The sequence below is a fragment of the Ursus maritimus genome, unplaced genomic scaffold (genome assembly GCF_017311325.1).
Source record: "Ursus maritimus isolate PB19 unplaced genomic scaffold, ASM1731132v1 scaffold_33, whole genome shotgun sequence".
Lineage (NCBI taxonomy): Eukaryota > Metazoa > Chordata > Mammalia > Carnivora > Ursidae > Ursus > Ursus maritimus.
Genome location: NW_024425897.1, coordinates 8,703,193 through 8,719,266, shown reverse-complemented (window position 1 = coordinate 8,719,266; position 16,074 = coordinate 8,703,193).

Below are 16,074 nucleotides of genomic sequence, written 5' to 3'. Positions count from 1 at the left end.
AACAAATGCTTTTAGAATGAATGCTTGTAGCAGCACTCTTGTTTCTCATATATAGCCTTTGTGAGATTGCTGTGGTAATCATTGTGACTGACAGTTCACATCTGGAGACTTGTAAAATCTGCATATTGATAACCCCCATTTGGCTTTTCCTCGTCTTCTGTAATATGAGCTTGCTGTTTGCCTTTTTCTCTCCCTCAGGAAGGAGATGCTCAATCCAAGAGGTAAAAACAATATCTTTTTATAGTTTTTAAAAAATTTCTCATATTATTCAGTAAATACTTAAAAAATATGAATGGGTTCATTTTAACGAAAGCTTGGAGGGGAAGGGAAGAAAGAAGATAAGACAAGGGACTGGAATGGGTGTGGAGAAAAAGGAGACGGGAGGGAAGAGATAAATTGAGAATGGATGGTAGAATGGCAAAGATGCAGGGACTGGGGGTACTGGATATGATAGTGGGGGAGATGATTATTTTGAGGGTAGTGTCAGAATTTACACACTTGTCATTTTAAGCTTTGAGATTCTGATTATCACCTGTTACCTACTGTCCTTTAAAAATGTTTATTAAGTAATCTTGATTCACCAGCTTTAATACTTACTTCATTAGAGGTTTCATTCCAAAAGGGGAAATCAGAGCAATCAGAGCAATTTCCTGGAATGGAAATTCTCTTAAATGCAACAAGCAGTGACTGGTGTAAAATCATATCAAGGTCAGATTTGTTATCCTCTTATGATTAGATAGGTCTTTATACTCCCAAAGAAAAAAACACTTATTACCTTTTGCATGAGAGTTTATTGTGAATAAACACAGTATGTGTGCTTTAGCACTGAAGGTCACCCTAATGGATTGTACTCACCCCTGATGCAAACACTGGAAATACAGTGGTTATTATGAAAAACCAGCCTGCTTATAAAGTTCACAACCTACGCTAAAGTTGCTCTCCTCATTCCATCTACTGTTTGTATATTTTCAAGAGAGACAATTTGATTGGATCAGCTTGCTACTCTGTACTGAGTACCCTGTTTGGTTATAGTTCTGTGAACACATCTCAGAGGTGTTTCTTCTCCCTTGTACTTAGCCCATGTACATTGCCTTGACTTACGCATTTGAAACTCAGTTCAGGCAGCTGTGGTTTGAATTCTTTCTTTATTTTTTGAGCTTCTATAGGTGTATGCTAAATGCTGGAAAATCAGAAGTGAACAAGATAGGAAGGCCCTTGCCTCATAGAGTTTACATTTTGGGAGTGTGAAGGTGGTGACACAGAAAATAAATAAATGAACGAATAAGGTCATTTCAGATGGTCTTAGTCCAGAAAAGACAGTCATCAGGGTAATGTGCTACAGAGTGATTGGGAGATGGTCTGTTTTAGACAGGGTAGTCCAAGAAAGCCTCTCTGAGGGGGTGCCTGGGTGGCGCAGTCGTTAAGCGTCTGCCTTTGGCTCAGGGCGTGATCCCGGCGTTATGGGATCGAGCCCCACATCAGGCTCCTCCGCTAGGAGCCTCCTTCTTCCTCTCCCACTCCCCCTGCTTGTGTTCCCTCTCTCTCTGGCTGTCTCTGTCAAATAAATAAATAAATAAATAAATAAAGAAAATCTAAAAAAAAAAAAAAGCCTCTCTGAGAAAGTTATATTTTAATTGAGGCCTCAGTGAGCTCTGGCACACGTAGTAGCAAGTGCAAAGGCTCTGAGGTTGGTTGGCTTAGATTAAAAAAAATTGGGGGCGCTTGTTTGGCTCAGAGCATGCAACTCTTGATCTCGGGGTCATGAGTTTGAGCCCCACCTTGGATATAGAGATTACTTAAAAATAAAATCCTTAAAAAAAAAAATACCCCCCCCCAAAATAATGGGAAGATTCAAACATACAGAAAAGTACAGAGACGGTGTAATGAACTCTCATGTACTCATCATCAGTTTCAATGATGAACCTTCCCACCCCACCCCTATATTGTTTTGACATCATATTACTTTCTAGACATCATATTGTTTTATCTAAGAATATTTCAGTGTGTATCTAAAAGATAAGGTCTCTTTTATTTTTATTTTTTAAAAGATTTTATTTATTTGAGAGAGAGAGAGCACAGGGGGAGAGTGAGAGGGAGAAGCAGACTCCCCATCAAGCAGGGAGCCCAACCTGGGGCTTGATCCCAGGACCCTGACTTCATGACCTAAGTCGAAGGCAGACACTTAACGACTGAGCCACCCAGGCACCCTGATAAGGCCTCTTTTAAAAAATATGACCAGAATATTATTATTATAACTAACTAGAAAAAATTTAACAATGTTTTTAATATCATCAAATATCTAGTCAATGTTTAACTTCCATTTGTCTCTTAAATTGCTTTCCCAGTTATCTGTTGTTACAGTTATGCAGTACAACAACCGCAAAACCTCAGACAAGAGTAAACACAGTCTGTGGATCAGCTGGGTGGTTCTGTTGCTCTAAGCTGGGTTTGGAGGGACTCACTCATACATATATCTGTGGTCAGCTTTGGGTGGACTAGGTGATTTTGTTGACCTAAGTTGGGCTTTTTCACATATTTAAGGCCTTGACTGGGCTGATTTGATTCTAGCCCACATATCTTTCCCTCCATTTGGCAATCTTGGGCATGTTTTCATGATGAAAACAGGAGCAAGAGCAAAGCCTGATTGTTCAAGAGAGAAGGTGCGAATGAATGAGTGCTCTTCAAGCCTCTGCTTGCCTCACCTTTGCTAATGTCCCATTGGGCAAAAAAGCAAGTCAGAGTGGGAGGGGACTATAAGGATGCAACACAAAGGGGGTGAATTCAGGAAAGCCATTCAATGAGTTTATTAATGCAATCAATCTAACACAAATGCTGTAAATGATTTTCTTTTGCATTTTGTATGAATCAGAATGCAAGTAAAGTCCACACGTTGTGATTATTGCTATTTCTAGGTTCTTCTCCCTTCTCTCTCTTACCTCGTATTTTATTTTTATTTTTAAACTATTTTATTTATTTATTTGACAGAGAGAGAGAGGGAACAAGTGAGCACAGCAGGTGGAGGGCAGAGGCGGAGGGAGAGGGAGAAGCAGGCTCCCCGCTGAGCAGGGAGCCTGATGTGGGGCTCTGTCCCAGGACTCTGGTATAGTGGCCTGAGCCCAAGGCACACGCTTAACTGACTGAGCCACCCAGGCATCCCTGTATTTTATTTTTAAAAAGAGAATTTGGAATTTTTAATAAACGTTGAGAAGGCCAATGTGATTGGAATGTAGTAACGAGGGATAGGAAAATAGGCAAGGTTTTGGAGGATATAGGCTAATTCATTCAATGCCTTGTGGATCACGGGAAGGAGCTTGAGTTTTAGTCTTAAGAGCAGTTGGGAAACTGCTGGGTTTGGAGCTGGGGGATGGCATGATCTGATTTATGTTTTGTTTTTGATAAATCTAAGGTATGTTTACATGTAATAAAATACACTGGTGAGTTTTGACAAATGTGTATATTCATGTAACCCCATCCCAATCAAGATATTGATCATTTCCATTACCCCAGAAAGTGCCCTCTTGCCCCTTTGCAGTCAGTCTCTCCTTTCCCTTTCTAGCAACCACCAGTCTGATATCTACATTAGAAGTCACAGATTAATTGTACCTGTTCCAGAACTTCATATCAGTGGAACTATTCTGATATATTATTTTGTTTTTGGCTCCTTTCACTCAAAATAATGTCTGTAACATTCAACTTTATTATCTCAGGCATTAACAATTCATTTATTTTTATTGCTATGTAATATGTAATGGTTTGACTATACTACAATTTCTTTATTCATCTGTTGATCGACATTTGAGTGGTTTCCAGTTTTTTGACTGTTATGAATAAAGTTGCTATAAATATTTTTATATAAACAAGTCCTTTGTAAATATGTTCCCATTTTTCTTGAGGAAATACTTAGGAGTTGTTGAATCATATGGTTTAGCGTATTTCATTATTGAAACTGCTTTTCACAATTGTACCACCTCATTACTAATCAAGGAAATGTAAATTAAGACCACAGTGAAATACTACGTTCACCTAATAGATTTATACAAGTGCCATTATAGGGGCACGTGGCTGGTTCAGTCAGTAGAGCATGTGACTCTTGATCTCAGGGTTGTGAGTTTGAGCCCCAGTTGGGTATAGAGATTACTTGAAAATTAAAAAAAAAAAATCTTTTTTTTTTTTAAGATTTTATTTATTTATTTGACAGAGAGAGAGAGACAGCCAATGAGAGAGGGAACACAAGCAGGGTGAGTGGGAGAGGAAGAAGCAGGCTCCCAGCAGGGGAACCTGATGCCGGGCTGGATCCCAGAACGCCAGGAACACACCTGAGCCCAAGGCAGCCGCTTAACGACTGAACTACCCAGGCGCCCGGAAAATAAAAAAATTAAAAAAATCTTAAAAGAAAAAGGAAGTGCTATTGTAGAAGTGCCATAGTGGGAATGTTAACTGGTATAACTAATTTTGAAAACAGTTTGGCAATATCTTGAAAGTTGTATTTTAAACTTTTTACTTACAACCTACCATTTTCACTTGTAGATAGAGAAACTCTGTACAAGCGCACTAGGAGCTATGCATGGCATTTTGAGAGTAACACTGTTTATGATGGAAAAAAACTGGAAACTACCCGTGTCCATTGACAGGATAAAGGGTAAATTGTGCATATTCACACGTTACAATATTACACATTAGGGAAAGTGAATGAACTATAATTATATGCATCATTGATAAAGTTAATAAACAAGCAAAACTAAATATTTTATTTGGGCATAATGTGATAAAACTTTATCACAAAGGCAAGGAGAGGATAAACACAGCATTAAAAGTATTTCCTAGGCAGGAGGCAGGTGGAAGGAGTAGCAGAGGTAGACTCAAGTTGTTGGTAATGTTCTGGTCTTGGATTGTTTTATAACTTAAATACGATCTTCATTATATCTCTTGGTATATGAAATAGTACATTTAAAGAGTTCATACAAATTAAACAATTACTCTAGCTTTTGTGTAGACTTGATTGTAATGAGGCAAAAAAGGGACTGATTTCGTTGAAAGCAGAATTTGTTGCAACTGTTGCAGGAGAAAACTAGTTCATGTCTTCTCCTTGGAAGGGAACGCTGTGTTTGACAGAAGCGGACAGACTTGGCAGCCCAACCCATACACTATGGTTCTTGGGTTAGTGATTCCCCATTCATACTTCTTCAGTGTATGGGTCCAAATTACCACCGAATGGGCATTTAGAAACTTGGAAACAGCTTACTTAAAGTACATTTTGTAGCATTAATTCATCATTTATTAATTCATTTAGTATCTGACTGGCATCTCCTTAACTATAACATTTATGTTGGTGCTTGGAAAATAAATAAGAATAAACCTTTATTGGTGGATTGATGAAGCCTGATTCTTATTTTTTAAAGATTTCTTCATTTATTTGAGAGGTGGGGGGGGAGGGAGAGAGAGAATGCGTGAGCACCTTTGAGCAGGGGGAAGGACAGAGGGGGAGCGAGGCAGAGAGGGAGAGAAGCAGACTCCTCACTGAGTGGGGAGCCCCACAGGGTTCTCTCACCCTGAGCTAGTGACTTGAGCCGAAATCAAGAGTTGAAGCTTCACGGACTGAGCCACCCAGGCGCCCCAGGGCTGATTCTTCACATATACAAGAGCCAACCAAAGAAGGTAGTATTTTACTTTGTGATTTGAGCCTCCCCCTCTCCTCTCCCTCGCTCTTGTTTTATCTCTGCAACATAGCTGTTGTCAGAGATTTCCCTTTATCATCCTTGGGGGGAATCTGTGTACTTCTCACCTTTTTGGGTCTTCTTTTGCATGGCTCCTGCATATTCATCTTTTTTGGTTTATTCTCTCATTTTGACAGAGCATGCTCTCCAGTACCTTCCTAAGAAAAGGAGCATAAGAGGTCTGTTTTACTCTCACAATTAATTTAATTCTAGCCTAGAAATTATTTTTCCTCAGAATTCTCACAACATTGTTTTCTGGTTTTCACTGTGGCAACTGGCTAGTCCAGTACTGTTCTGATGCCTGATTCTTGGTATGAAAGCTCTCTCTTTACAGGCTTGCGAGATCTTTTCTTTATCCCCGTCATTCTGCTGTTTCACAACAATGTACCTTAAGATGGATGTTTTGATTCTCTATGTTCAGGTAAAGTTTTTTACAGAACTTAAGAGGCATAGAGTTTGATAGTTTACCTTACTACTTTTGTCCTTTCTGTCTTCCTAGAATTTTTGTTACTGGGATTTTCAAATGCTTGGACCTATCATTTAATTTTCTTACATTCTTTGTCTCCTAATTTCATTACTTTGTCATTTTGCTCTACTTTTGGGGACATCCCCTCTACCCTATCTTTCAAATCTTCTATTGAGTATTTAAATTTTTTAAATCATATTTTTAATTTCAAAAATTCCTTTTTGGGGTACCTGGCTGGCTCAGTTGGTAGAGCATGTGTCTCTTAATCTCACAGTTATGAGTTCAAGCTTCATGTTGGGTGTGGAAACTACTTAAAAAAAAAAATCTGTTCAGGGCCGCCTGGGTGGCTTACTCAGTTGGTAAGCATCTGCCTTGGGCTCAGGTCTTGATCCTGAGCAGGGAGCCTGCTTCTCCTTCTTCCTCTGCCCCTCCCCACCACTTGTGCGCGCACATGCGCGCGCGCTCTCTCTCTCTCTCTGTTAAATAGATAAAAATCTTTTAAACAATCTGTTAAAAAAATTCCTTCTTAAAAAAATTGAGATATAATCCATGTACAATAAAATCCATTAAAAAAATGTCCAATGCAGTGGTTTTGAATTTATTCATGAGGCTGTGCTACCATCACCATAATCTAATTCCAGAACATTTTCATCATTCCAAAACCCCTACTCATTATTCATCCTCTTTTTTTCCTAATTCCCCAACCCCTGGGGAAAACTAATTTCTTTCTGCCTCTATGTATTTGCCTAGACATCTGGACATTTCACATAAGTGGAATCATATAATATGTGGCCTTTTATTTCGGGCTTCACTTAGCATAATGCTTTCATGGTCAGTTTGTGTTGTAGTATGTATGGCCCCCCCCCCAATATTCTTTTTTAGTATACTCTGTTCTTGTTTCATTCAAGCAGTGTTTTCTCTGACTGTCTTTGGGGGGGGGGTATTAATGATAAATATTTGAAATTTTTATCTATGTATATATTCTCTATTTTTCCCAACTTACTTTTTTTCTTCTTGTTTTGGTGTCTGCTTTTTGTATTAGATCTTTTCTAGAATATGTCTACCATCCTTATTTTTTCTGCTTAGCTTTAAGAGTGAGGTACGGTGAAACTTAATGGACTCTCTAAGCAAAGGGTGAGACTTTTTTGCTGCACTTTTTATCACATGGTTTTCTGGCTGAGCTATGGAATTCCTTTGGGTCTTTTTACCCACTTTTGGGTCTAGATAGATCCTCGAGCACCAACTCTTCCATTTTCCTGCCTGAGGATTTGTGTTTGGCTGCCTGTCTGTTCTGTGAGCCAAACATGTAAGTCTTTAATTCATCCACATGTTCTCACTATGGAATCCTGCAACCTTGCTTATTACCTCTCAGCCCGGAGACTTCTGTTATCCTTTCTCCAGGCTTCTGCCAGAAGAGGGAGGAAGAGTCATCTGGGAGGGTAGCTGCTTCTTAAAGAGACTTTCAACCTATCTTTCTCTTTCTAGCCTGTCTTCATCTCAGCTTCCAGAGGTAGGTGGTGCTGCCACTTTGTGAGACTAATGGGGATTCTGCAGTATAAATTGGGTTGCTTCACGGTTTTCACTGGCTTAAGTTTTTGTTCTGCTAAGTCAGTTACCCCTGGTCCATCTGCTTTCCAGCTTTTAAAACTTTGGTGTTTTTGCTGCTTCTGATTTTTTTTTTCATTGTGAGTTTATGCTATTTATAAAAACCTTTTATTGTCATTTTAGTGGAATTTTGGAAGAGAGGAGACCTAAATGCATGTATTTAATTCACCATGTTCAACTCCTACTAATTATTTTAACAGGGTATTAAGGAAATTATATTAGCTTGCCAGAGTGCCATAACAAAGTACCACAGACTGGATGGCATAAACAGCACTAATTTATTTTCTCACAGTTCTGGAGTCTAGAAGTCTGAGATGAAGGTGTCAGCAGGGTTGATTTCTTCTGAGACTTCTCTCCTTGGCTCATAGATGGCTGTCTTCTCCTTCTATCCTCACATGGTCTTTTCTCTGTACATATTTGGTCCTAATCTCCTGTTCTTAAAAGAACACTAGTCATATTGGATTAGGGCCCACCCATATGACCTCATTGTACCTTAATTACCTCTTTAAACATCCTGTCTCCAAGTAAAGTCACATTCTGAGATACTAGGGGTTGGGACTTCAACATTCAGCTCATGACAGGAATATTTTTGACATTTATTAAATACATTGATTTTATTATTTTCAGCCTGTATACCTTTTCATTTTCATTATAGTGTAAAGAAATCTTATGTTTATAGGAATAGTTATGGGTCTTTAAAAAATTTTTTTGAGTTATACTTTCCTCAAATATAATGAGATTAGTAATATGTTAGCTAAGGCTCTTTTGCCATTCTTTTGCAAGGATTTGAAACTCATGCAAGGCTTAAATAGAGTACTTCTGTTGAGAAGTCTAAAGCCATTCTGATTCCAAATCTTTTCTTCATGATACTTTAATATCTTCCTTTCTCTAGAAACTCATAAGATTTTCAGTGTTCTGAAATTTTTTGATATGATGCCTTGATGTAAGTATATTTTTATTCATTGCATTGGGCACTTAGTAGGCTTTTTAAATCTGGAAATTAATATCCTTTGGAATTTTCCTTTTTTAAATTAAAGTGTAGTCAACATACAACGCTACATTAGTTTCAAGTGTACAACATAGTGTTTCGACAAGTCTGTACTTTATGCTGTGCTCACCACCTTTGGAATTTTCTTGAATCATTTCTTTGATGATTTTTTCCCTCTGTTTTTCTTTATTCTCTTTTGCTGGAATATTTGTTATGCAGATGTTGACCCTTCTGGATTGGTCCTTGAATTTTTTCCCTATCTTTTTTCTCTTGATCTCCAATCCTTTTCCTTTTCCTTCCTTAGTTTTATCTTCCCATCTTCCTATTGCATCCTTAATTTTTATTATATGTTTAATTTCCAAGAATTCTTTTTGATTCTCTGAAGTTTTTATTTTTGTTGTTGTTTTTGTTTTAAGGTAACCTTATTTCATGCTTGCAGTCTCCCTGTTTATAGATTTGAGGATACACACACATACTTTCTTTTTGTCAAAATGTAATTTACAAACACAAAGTTATACAAAACAAGATGTATAATTTATCACTGAGCAAACACTTGTGAAACTACCACCGAGGACAAGTAATAGAATGCATTTCTTTTCTTTTTTAAATATTTTTAAAATTTAAATTCAATAGAATGCTTTTCTCCTATTCTATCCTTTTTACCTCCCATCCCCCACAAGAATTGTTTCTTCACTCCTCCAGGCTCATAACCTTCACTGGTTAAAGAGTAACTATATAAGACAGACCTCACCATTTTTCTTTATAAAGAGAATAGCAGCCATTTAACCAAAGAAATGTCATTGTATTAAAAAGAGAGTGATAGGGACATCAGGAAGAAAATCATCCAGGGTGGAGAATTGGAATGTGAAAGGTAGATATGATGTTTGATGTAAATTAATAAAGAAATTACATAAAAGTAGATGCTCTTTTATGTTTCTTAGTTGGTTAGAGTAGGAGAACGCATTTAGGGCTTTAATTAGCTATACAAGAAAAGCAGAATCTTTGAAGAAAGGTTTTTGACATTAACTTGTGTCATTCATTTATCAACCAACCATACATCATTTATTAAGCACTGAAGATTCAAAGATGCATTGAGCATGGTCACTGCCCTCCAGAGGCTCAAAGATGCTCTCTGACTTCAAATGGCCCTTTCTTTAAAAGGTAGACCCTAATGAAGGTCAGCACAGGAAGCATTAAGGTTTTGCCTGAGCAAAAGAGGTGTGTCTGAGACTGGCCTGGCAAGAGATTGGAATATTATGTTAATGTTCTCAGTGTTTTTACTCATCTTATACAGAATTGCACTTCACTGATTCCAAGGTTCAGTGGATTAGAGTAAAATCTTAAACCCAGGAAGATTAATTCAAATCCTGTATTAACCTATTTGATCATTTCATAGTATTAGTGGATGATTTGTAATTAGTGACAAGCATTTAGAGTTCACGAATAATCCTGTTTGGGTGATTGCTCCCTTGTTCTGACCTTCCACACTCTCCGTTGTTTCCAAGTGATAAATAGGCACTTTAGCTCTCCATTGTTCAGGACATTCTGGTTTTTCTTCACCAAATAATACAGTATCTTCCCAATTTATGTTAAAAGATTCATCCCCATCCACCGCCCCCCAACCGCCGGTCTATTCCTTTGTCACAGAGTCCTTGCTAGGTAAGTATATCTTTATTTCCCATGATTTTAGCTGTAGTACTTAAACCGGGATTAGGTTTCTGTTATATTAGGATTTTATTTTTCTGCATCACTAATCAAACAGTTTCTAATGACATCTCATCTTTTAAATGTGAATTGAAGATTGAGGTACTAGGAATTCCAGAGCAATCATGATCTCCCCCATAAAGGTACTACAAGAAAGGAGAATACTTTTTGGAAAGAGAGCTGTGCATACATATCATTAAAAAGATAAATAAAAGACTGACAGAATAGTAATTATTCATAAAAGTATAACGTCTTAAGCTTTGAAACATGAAAAGATTGGTGAACCTGTTTGTTTTTCATTGTTGAGAATGGAAAACGGCTTCTCTTATTCTACTGAGATCTAGTGATTCATGTTGGGAGAGTTTGATTTCTGTACTAAGCTTTTAAGACAGCTGTGATTTGTGAAGCCCATCATGGTTTCTCTGTTGATCCTCTAAATCTACAGGCCTTAGGCTGATACCTGGGGAAAATCTGCTCATATCATCTCTGGGTTTTATATCTTATTTTCTCTGGGTACCCACTTCTCACATACTGTTCCCTTCCTGCTGAAACCTCTTTTTTTTCATTGCTAGTAGGTGGGGTTTTGCCACACCAACAACCAATTCTCTGATTCTCCAGACCCCACCATCATTCTCCAGATCCCTTAATTCATTTCCATTATGACCCTAAGTACCCAGCGTTAGCACAAACTGGTTAAGTAAAAGGTCCGTCCCACAAAACTGCCCCCACTTGAGATACTAAGTTGTAAGTTCCAGTTTGCCACCTGTACTTCTGACCAACTGACTAGAAATCAGGAGTTACCATGACTCCTCCTCAGGTTCTGTAATTTGCTGTAACAACTCACACCACTCAGGGAAATACTTTATGAAAGAAGTGTGTAGGGTAAGGTATGAGGGGGAGGGAAACAGAGCTTCCATGTCCTCTCTGGGCATGCCACCCTCCCAGCACATCACTGTGTTCACTAAGCCAGAAGCTCTCAGAACCTCATCACTTGGGGTTCATTGGGAGGTTTCATTATGTAGGCATGATTGATTAAATCATTATTGATTTAATTGATGACTATTCAACCTCCAGTCCCTTTCCCTTCTCTAGAGGTCAGAGGGTGGGGCTGAAAGTTCCAACCCTCTAAACATGCCTTTGTCTTTCTGGAGACCAGCCCCCATGGACCACTGATCTCATTAGTGTATCAAAGACAAATACCACTCCAGAGATGCCAAGGTTTTTAGGAGCTGTAGAGCTGTAGAACCCAGGACAAAGACCAAATACGTATTTCTTATTGTATCATAACCACCTTACTGAATTTTCCCTTTTTAGATGCTGTTTTAGGTTCCAGTGTCTTCTAATGTCCTTCTTGCAAACATACCTTCTCTTTGTCCTATTTTTTAGGGCGAAATATAATAATACTTTCTTACATTATTTTGTTGATAAATCCATGTTGATGTGTTCAGTTGATGGATTTATATTGGGGAATTGCACTTTCAGGTTAAAAATAGAGTTTCATTTTAAGGCAAGACATTCTAGAGATAATATCTAAAGCTACAAGGGTGACTTGTGGTAGAAACTTGGGGCACTGTTTTTGACCTTGTGGCAAATACATTTTTCATCTGGAGACCATGCATTATGGTTCTTTTCAAATTATACTGCATAGCTTCTTATACTTTCACTTTATTGGGCTTGCTTTACATTTTAGCTAATACTCTGGTTGGCCTAAGTGAGATGTTGATATATTGTAATGAAATACTGGTATCTCATGGAACCTCATGGCAAGAAGTGCAAGCCAGCACTTGAAGGAATGAAGTAAAAAGCAGTTTGGAACTCAGGCAGCCGCTTTCTTAGTCTCTCTGTCTAGGGCCATGTGGTCTCTGTGTTAGTTTCCTGTAAACAAATTACCACACAGTTAGGGACTTAAGTGATAAATTTATTCTCTTTAAGTTGTGGAGGCTTAGAAATCTGAGATCGGTTTCACTGGGCTCAAATCCAGGTGTTGTCAGGGCCATGTTTTCCCTGGAGGCTGTAGGGGAGCATCTGTGTTCTTTGCCTTGTCCATCTTCTAGAGCTCCATTTCTTTTTTCTTTTCTTTTCTTTCTTTTTTTAAAGATTTTATTTATTTATTTGACAGAGAGAGACACAGCCAGTGAGAGAGGGAACACAAGTAGGGGGAGTGGGAGAGGAAGAATCAGGCTCCCAGCGGAGCAGGGAGCCCGACGCGGGGCTCGATCCCAGGACCCTGGGATCACGCCCTGGGCCAAAGGCAGATGCTTAACGACTGAGCCACCCAGGTGCCCCTGGAGCTCCATTTCTTACATTACTTAGCTCATGTTCCCTTCCTTTCTCCATCCTCAAAGCAGTATGGCATCTTGCTTCTTCGTCACTTATCTTCTTCTGTAGTAACATCTCCCTGTGCCGCTCTCTTACAAGAACACTCGTAATTATATTTAGGGCTTACCTGGATCATCCCCATATCAGGATCCTCAGCTTGATCACACCGGCAAAGTACTTTTTGCTATACAAGGTAACATTCACAAGTTCTAGGGATTAGGACCTGGTATATTTGGGAGCTGTTACTCAGTTTACCAGTCTCTTATTGCTGCTTCTCTGTCTGCAGCTGTTCATGCTTCTGTCTTTTTCTGAAGACCAGTTTTTTCTGTTTGGCATATAAATACCAGTCATGTCTAACCCACAGTGGCAGCCTTAGGTTCTGGGTTCACAAGAGAATGATTCAGGCTAATAGAATAGTAGATAATAGAATTCAGTAGCTGCTCCAGATTCCTGTAAGAGGCAGTTTGAAGCCCTAACCTGGTCAGCTGTCCAGCCCTGGTCTAGCTGCCCATGGCCAGGTAGCAGATTGGTGCAGAGCAAGCATGGTTTCAGACTCTCAGTCATATTGAGGAGGTGCAGTTCTCAAAGAAAGATAAGTAGGGGACCTAAATTGAGGTTGTTAAATTAGTCATAACTAGAGATAGAAGAAATACACGTTCTTAAAAATCACAATTGGAATGTTTTGGTTGTTTTGAGAAGGATGACTCCAATAAGAAATGACAGAAACTTAATGATTACTGTCCCTACAATGAGAGCCAATCCTATGTTGAGGGGCCCTCAACATAGCATCCTAAGAGGTAAGCTCTTATATGTCTGACACAAGTAGAGGATGAAAGAAATGATAATCTGAGTTTAGAGGAGGGATAGGACACACAGACTGAGAATCAGATTCTTGTGTGTCTTTACTGTTTATATTTTCCCTGAGATTGCTGTTTAAATAGGTTTTCCATCATTCAAAGAAATAGTTTCTGTGGGTCTTGGGATTGCAACCTGAGCGATAGTTGCCATTTCAGTTTACATCGTGAACCTAAAGATCCCCTCCCTTCACTGCTCCCACTGTTAGTAGACCAGCTGCAGATTTGCCGTGGGGATCCATTCAGCTTCTTCTCAGAGCGGATTGCGTCTGTTGCTCCAAAATCATGCTCACGTTCTTTGAGGATGTTTTCCTTTTGGACACAGAGTTATATTTTCATAGCATCCTTACTTTGAACTTTGTTTCCCTAAAAGAAACAGGTCTTTTCTGGGGTCTTTCAGATTTCTTTCATTTTCGGCTATAAAAAAATTCTAAGCTTGTGAATGCTCGAGGCTTGCTTTTCTTTTAGCTCTGCTTGTCATGTATCATTCCTAATATGACAATTCCATCCTGAAGACTAATTGACGATCCATTAATTGATGGCACTTGAGATAGAAGAAAATGACCATATTCAACAGTATATTGTTAGTCTAGAAACAAATTGCTACCACAGCTGCCTCACTGAATAGGCTCACATGATGTGTCTGGTTGGAGCTAGATGCCAACAGATCAATAAGTACAGAGTTATTATAATAATTGAAAATCAGTATTAAAATTTAACAAAAGCTGTGGTTTTGTAATTTTTATTGAATTTTCAAGAATTCCAGTTATTAGTGTGGATTATTTTTTAGAAGATGGAATAGGATTTATACTAGTAAAATGTACGATTCCTGTTTTTTGGTAGGGGTGCTCATTTTTCACAAGTAGAATAAAGTGACCATTTTCAAAATTATCTTCCAAATATGTTCTAAGTTAAAGTGATAGTTGCCTTTTCCCATGCCCCTAATATATTACTTAGCAAGGATCAGCAGATGTTGGCCTACGCATGTTGGATGTGAGAATGCTGGTTATGGGCTGTGGGGAAAAATAAGAATAAAGGGGTGATGCTAGGAAACTAATGAAGAGTGAGGGGTGGGTACTGCCAAAGCCTGGGCACCCATAAAGTACAGAAGATGTGGGTGCTGACCCACGAGTATATGCAGAGTGCTAGTCTTTAAAACCATCTGGCTTAATGCATTTATATGAGCAAATTAGAGATGTAAATGTGGCCATGCAGGATTAATCACGCACTGTGCTACTCTTTGCTTATCTTAGTGCCAAATCACATTTCTCATTCTTCGTACTCTGTATGATTTCTTTAGATTTATTACTTTCGTTTGGTATACCATCTTTTATATAGCATTGATGTTCTACAGTGGAATTTTTTTTGGTGTCTGTACCTGCAACACAGAGGAGGGAATCTCAAGGGGAGGGAATAAACAGAGAGCATCAAATCATCATTGTTTTCTTTTTTTTTTCATTGCTCAAATGCTACCCAAAATCCTTAGTAAATTTACTGTTGCCTCTAGGTTAATAATCTGTTGGCATTCTCAGTATACCTTATATTTTCTGCCATTTTTCTTTCTTTATCCCTTCCCCCAGCTTTATTGAGATATAATTGATGTAGAACTTGGGGTAAGACACTTATATATTGCAAAATGATTACCACCATAGAGTTAAGCAAACATCTCTATCATGTCATATAATAACCATCTCTCTCTCTCTCTTGCTCTCTTTTTTGTGGTGAGAGCATTTAATATCTACTCTCTTAGCAACTTTCAAGTATACAGTGCGCTATTATTAACTGTAATCCCCACGCTGTACATTAGATCTCAAGAACTTATTCATATTATGGCTAGAAGCTCGTACTCTACATATGTCTAGTTGATTTTCTTCATGCCAAGAGGTGGGAGACTTTTGAGTGAGAAAATGTAAATTGACTTGCCTGAGGTCACAATTTAAGTCCTGGTGCTCGAAAACAGTGAAATGTGATCATCGCTGTGGCAGAAATTGCTCGCTGTTCCCCAATATTCACTTCCTTTTCTTCTGTAGCAATAAACTCTGCAATTATTAACTAGACTTTCGACCACCCAGAATAAAGGGTACATTTCCCAACCTCACAGCTAGGGTGTACTCATAAAGCTAAATTCTGGCCAGTGGGATGTAATGAGAAGTGTCAAGTACAATTTCTAGGACATATCTTTATAGGGAGGGATGTGCTTTTCTTTCTGTGTTTCTCCTTCCTACTGGTTGAAATGTGGATACAATGGCTGGTGCTTAAGTAGCTAGCTGGACTCTAGTTGAAAGCTGGGTGTTGAAGATGGGGGTAGGCAAGAGAGGGGAATGGATCCTTGATGGTAGTGGAGATGGTAATCAGCCTTGGCCTTCTGATCCCTGAACTTTGTCTATATCAGAGGAAATTAAACTTCTCTCTCAGTTAAGCTTC